The sequence below is a fragment of the Camellia sinensis genome, chromosome 15 (genome assembly GCF_055761805.1).
Source record: "Camellia sinensis isolate YWXY chromosome 15, ASM5576180v1, whole genome shotgun sequence".
Lineage (NCBI taxonomy): Eukaryota > Viridiplantae > Streptophyta > Magnoliopsida > Ericales > Theaceae > Camellia > Camellia sinensis.
The window spans coordinates 19,126,592-19,133,020 of record NC_138975.1 but is presented as its reverse complement, the minus strand read 5'-3'; positions in this window follow the sequence as shown (position 1 = coordinate 19,133,020).

Genomic DNA, 6,429 nt, shown 5'->3' with positions numbered 1-6,429 from the left:
CAGTACATTTCGTCTAGTTTTTGGTTCTTTCTTCTTCTTGTCTTTCTTTTCTAGCTCTTTCTCTTTGTTCTGTTTTCAAGAAAATGTAGGAAGATTTAGGGGGAAAACTCATCGGCCTTGTTTGGTTTGTTTTTGAGAGAGTAGTTTTGGAGAAAAAATTTCAAAATTTTGTTTGGTTTAGTGATTTTAGAAAAAAAAAAATTCAAAATCACTTTTTCTCTCCTACACATCAATCAATCAGTTTTCTCTCTTCTCTCTCCTTCTTAATCATTTTTTCTCTCACACATGTACTCGACTACAACAAAATATCAAATCATCCCAAACTCCCATACTCCAAAACTATTTCTAAAATATGCAACCAAACAAATCAAAAAAATTTCTAAACTCTCTCCCAAATTTTTTAAACACATCCCAAGTTTTTAGATAAAATAGTGGTCAACAATTTACTTAAAAAGATAATTCTGAAACCGGTTTAAGTTTGACTTTTAATGTGTTCAAAATTTTGTTATTTATTTATTTATTAACTCTTTTTCGTAAATAAAAAAAAAAGTTAAGGGGACATTTAGGGTATGTTTGGTTTGGATTTGTAAAATAATTTGGGAAATTTTTTTAAAAAAATTTGTTTGGTTTGTAAAATTTTCAAAATCACTCTCTCTTACCTATCAATCAATATTTTTTCCCTCTCCTCTCTCATTCTCAATCCCTTTTTCTCTCACACACATGTCTACTCAATTATAACAAACGTCTACTCAATTATAACAAAATATCAAATCATTTCAAACCCTCAAATTCCAAAATTACTTTCAAAATACACAACCAAACAAACCAAAAAAAAATTTAAACTTTCGCCCAAAAACAATTTTTAAAGAGAACCAAACCAAACATACCCATCAACTCTGAACCATCAATCTGGGTTCAGTCTCTGAGAATATGTAGGAAAATTACCCTTTCTAAAGCTGCTTCATTTTCCCTACATTTTCTCAGCAACCAAACATCGTATTGAAGAGGGAAAAAAAAAAAACGAACCATGGTGGGTTTGAACTCTTTCATTTTCTACAACTTCTTGAGCTCCGTCTAAAGCTTTTCTCGCTCTTTCCCCATTGCTTCAAGCTCCTCCTCCTTCATCTTCAAAGTCTCCTCTCTTGCCTTCAATAGCTCCTCAGTTTGCTCCTTCTCGATCCTCAACTGTTGAAGCTTTTCTTGCAACTCCTCAAAAGATTGATTTTGTTGTTGTTGTTTCGCTTTCGTCCCTGCTTTCTTAGCTTTCTTGGCGGATTGAGGCTGTGACAGGCTCTCATGGTTTTCGAAAGTGGTGGTGGTAGTGGTTGAGATGGTGGTGGCGCAGAAGAGGGGGAGGATGCCGGAGTACCAAAAGGCGGCAAAAACCTTATTCATTTTTGAGAGAGAGAGAGAGAGACTGTGTAATGGCGTCAAACACTGATGTGTGTTATGAAAGAGAATTAGGTAGAAGGTAGTAGTGGCGTCACCAAAGGCAACCGAATATGAATGTAGTGGTGTAATATGGAGGGAGAGTGATCCGCGGGCTGTCCTAATTTCTTTGAAACAAATATCCTAATCTATCATAATTTCCATTATTTGGATCATTCTTATTTTAAAACTTATTAGGTAAAATTATGAGGTAAAATATTTATATAAAAAATTAGGGTAAATTACACTGACACTCCTGAAATTTATATTTATTACAATTCTTCCTTTACATTTGAAAAATTATGCTAACTCCCCTGTTAATTTAATTTTATGTATGATGATCATTACGGTAAGGGAGGAACTGTTATGTAACTTTAACCTCAGGGAGCAATCTATAATGAAACTTTAAACTTTAGGGAAGGGGTGTAATTTTCAAAAGGTGAGAGGGAACTATAATAAACATAAACCTCAAGGGGTGTCAATGTAATTTACCCAAAAAATTAAGGGTAAATTACACTGACACCTTCTAAGGTTTATATTTATTACAGTTCTCCCTTACCTTTGGGAAATTACATCTCCCCTCCTGAGATTTAAAGTTTCATTACAGATTCTCTCCTTCAGTAATTTAATTTTTTTAAATACCAATTTTGCCCTTACTGGGTAAATTACATTAACACCCCTCACATTTTAGAAATTACAATCCATTTCTTAAGGTTTAAAGTAGCATTACCAATTGCCCCATCGGTTAGTATTAGTTGGAAAAAAAAAGTCATTGAAAAAAAAATTTAATTGGAAAAAAAATTAATTGAAAAAAAATTTTGTTAGTAAAATTTTTAAATTTTTGTTTAAAAATCAACGTAAACTCATTTTTTGAATTTACGTTTTTTTCTCAAATTTACAAACTGAGACAACCATTTATAAACTAAACAAAATTATCAAACAAGTTTTTTTGATAGTTTTTAAATTTTTGTAAATATAAATTGAAAATTGAAAATTGAAAATGAAATGATTACCAAACAAGTCTCGGATGGTAAAAATGTCGTAAAATTAACAAATAATTAAATAAGTTACCAACGTAAGAAATGACTTATCAAAAGATTCTTAGACTATGTATAGTTTGATTCTTAGAAAAAAAATTTAAAAATTAAAAACTAATTGGTTAAGAAATAAAAAATAAAAAAAAATTATCATTTAAGGATAAAAAATAATTATAATTTTAACTTTTGAGCAGGTTATATACATACATATGATGGTTTCAATTTAATTTGTAAAAAATTATTTCTAACCTCTTGACAGATAAAAATTGTATAAAAATGATAATTGTTTTTTATTTTTTATTTCTTAACCAAATTAATTTTTAATTCTTAAAAAAATTCTAAAAATCAGGCAATACATAGTTTAAGAATCATTTGATAAGTCATTTCTTACGTTGGTAACTTATTTAATTATTTGTTAATTTTATGACATTTTTACCATCTGAAGCCTGTTTGGTAATCATTCCATTTTCAGTTTTCAGTTTATATTTACAAAAATTTTAAAAACTGTCATAAAAATTTGTTTGATAATTTTTTTGATTTATAAATGGTTGTCTTAGTCTATAAATTTAAGGAAAAAACATAAATTCAAAAAATGAGTTTACGTTTTCAGTTTTCAATTTTTTTTTTTCAATTAATTTTTTTTCAAATAATTTGTTTTCCAAATAATGTTTTTTCAATTATTTTTTCCCAAAAAACAATTTCCAATTAATTTTTTTTTTCAAATAATTTTTTCCCAATTAATTTTTTTTTAATTAATTTTTTTCCAATTATTTTTTTTAATTAATTTTTTTTCAATTATAATGTGTGTGATTCCATTATCATAAATAATAAAAATAAATATAAATTAGTTTATGCTTTTAAAATTTTTTAAATATTTTATTCAAACCAAACGCGTTTGTAATTTATGTTTTTCTTAAAATAAACAAAAACCAATTTATAAAAATTTTGTAAACATAAACCAAAAACGTAAACGTTATCAAACGCTACCTAAACATTTCGTATTCAGTTTTCAATTTATATTTATAAAAATTTTAAAAACTGTCATAAAAATTTGTTTGATAATTTTTTTGATTTATAAATGGTTGTCCCAGTTTGTAAATTTGAGGAAAAAACGTAAATTCAAAAATGAGTTTACGTTGGTTTTTAAACAGAAATTTAAAAATTTTACTAACAATTTTTTTTCAATTAATTTTTATTTCAAATAATTTTTTTTCCAATTAATTTTTTTTTCAATGATTTTTTTTTCCAACTAATGCTAACCAAGGGGGCAATTGGTAATTCTACTTTAAACCTTAAGGAGGGGATTGTAATTTCCAAAATGTGAGGGGTGTCAATGTAATTCACCCAGTGAGGGAAAAATTGGTATTTAAAAAAATTAAATTGCTGAAGGGAAGAATCTGTAATGAAACTTTAAACCTCAGGGAGGGTGATGTAATTTTCAAAAGGTGAGGGAGGAACTGTAATAAATATAAACCCTAGGGGGTGTCAATGTAATTTATCAAAAAATTAAAATGATTAGATATTAGGGTAAATCCCAAATCACTATTTGTTGCACCATTTGGTCCTGCGGTTTATTTTATAACCTAATAGGTTCTATCGAAATGGTAAAGACGCTTAGGCCAATGATGTTAGTGCGTGTCTTGCAAATTGTAAGGGGTAATTGTGGGGTTTTGATGATGTTAAATTTACCAAATTGACTATAAAGCGTATTGTAGTGTTTTTTTGGCTTCCCTCTTTCTCGATCAAAACATATTAGAGGAATATGGAAAGTTTTGTATTGCTCTCGATGTTAAGGGGAATGATGATCATCCCAATATTTTGAAATCCCTTGCTGGCAACGATAATCAGTTGAGAATATTACCAAAATTTGTATTCATGGCCTTCACCCAAATCGTAGAAACACTTGGAAATGAAATTCTGTGACTTGGTCATGAGAGAGAGAGAGAGAGAGAGAGTGACTGTGTGTTTAGGCAAAAACTCTATTTTGAAAGAGAATTAGGTAAAAGGGGTACCAATATGGAGAGAGAAGTGATTCGCGGCGTCATTCCTAATTTCCATAATTTGAATATAGGTAAAATATTTATATAAAAAATTAAGATGGTTAGATATTAATTGTTATATATTTAAATTAAATTTATATTATAAAAAATAGTTAATTATTTTTAAAATTATATTTGTCGTCTATTTTTTTTGAAACAAACATGCTTTAAATATATAGCTACTGAAAAGTTTGGTCGCCAAAAATTTATTTTCAGCGATTAAAAAATATTTTAGTCGCTGTATAGTTAATTTTGGCTACTAAAACAATTTAGTTGCAGAATAAAAAATAAAAAATTACTTTTTGTCTTTGGCGACCAAAAGTTTAGTCAACAAAAATTTATTTTCAACGACTAAAAAAAAATTTAGTAGCCAAAAAACTAAAATTTTTGGAGGGAGACATTTTAAATTTTGGGGTAGTAAATAAATTCATGTATTTGGTTGCTCAAAATCATTTCCGAATGAATGAGAATTCAACACGCGTTTTCGAGTTCGTGGAACTAGTTTTTTGGTGGGTTTCCTACACATTTGTGAAATGTGCTTGTCCCACAATGGAAAAGGCTTGAGGTTTTGAATGAGTTTATATACCTTAGCTTGGGATACTTTGGATGGGCTCCAAGGGATACCCAAATTTGTGGAAGGGTGAAGTTATAGGTGAAGTGGGCTAGACCCATTAGACCCAAAATTAAAACACATGCGCGCGCTGCCGTTGGGCTGGGCTTGGGCGCGGGTGCATGGTGTGAGGTTGAGTTGGGCTTGTCCGGCCTACTACTTATCTTTTTGGGCCAAAAACTTTTGTAATTTATTTATTTATTTTTTATTTTGTTTTCAATATTCAAAATAAATTAGTCCAAAATTTTTATTTCACCCAAACAAATCCCTAACGAGTTCAGACCCACCCGAACAGGTTCAAAGGGTTCAAAAGAGGTTCAACCCGAATTGAATCTGTTCAAACAGACTCAAATATGTCTGGCACCTGTTCAATCTGTCCGAACAGGTTTATACCTATTCGAAACAGCCACCTTTTTGCCTATATAAAGAATGCTTCCAGCAATTCATTTCATTCAATTCTTTCCCTCATATTTTTGTCCTTCTTTTCTTGTTCTTCTTGTGCTCTTGCATCAGTTTCTGCATTTAATTTTAGGAAGAAAAAGAGAAAGTTACAACAGAGGTTTGGTTCGCCAGGCTTAAATTTGTAGTGCTGCAAATTTAAGTGTTAATCGTTGCATCCTGGGAAGTAGACGCCGGTAAAACTCGAAGCATCGGAGCGAGGGTGAAATCTACTTTAAGGAGATTGTGTCCAACACAAGCCTCGACATTAATTTCTATAATTATTTATAATTATTTTCTGAATTATATTATTTTATTATTTATTTAATTTATACATTTAATTTACACACATACACCTTTGTGGGTTCTAACAAGATTACCTTTATTATATTAACTAAAATTTATTGAATCTTGATGTTTATGAATATTTTTTTTTACCATATAACTTTTATAATATAAATTTTATGTGAGAGGAAAGATGTTTCCTTTTTTTTCTTTTTTTGGGATTTATGTTAGGAAATAAATAGCTATGATTGCATGGGATTTATGTCCTTTTTAATTAAAGGTATATATTTTTATTTTAGGAGAGGTAGTGGTGTGGATTCTTTTTTCCCTTTTTTTTAGTGTTGACCGAAACTTTTGAAATTGCATTAAATATTTGTTAATTTTTATTTTTATGGAATAATGATAGGCCATAGATGTTTTTAAAATTCTATAAAAATAAAAAAATAAAAAAATTGAGTTTAAGGTTTCCAATCTGAATCAGGATCCTCTTCTTCATCTCTTTCCTTAACTCCCTATTTGCTGGGCCATTGGACCAATTTTTAGGCCCAATTTCAATGATCTGAACAGTTTACATTTTAAGATTTGTTGATTA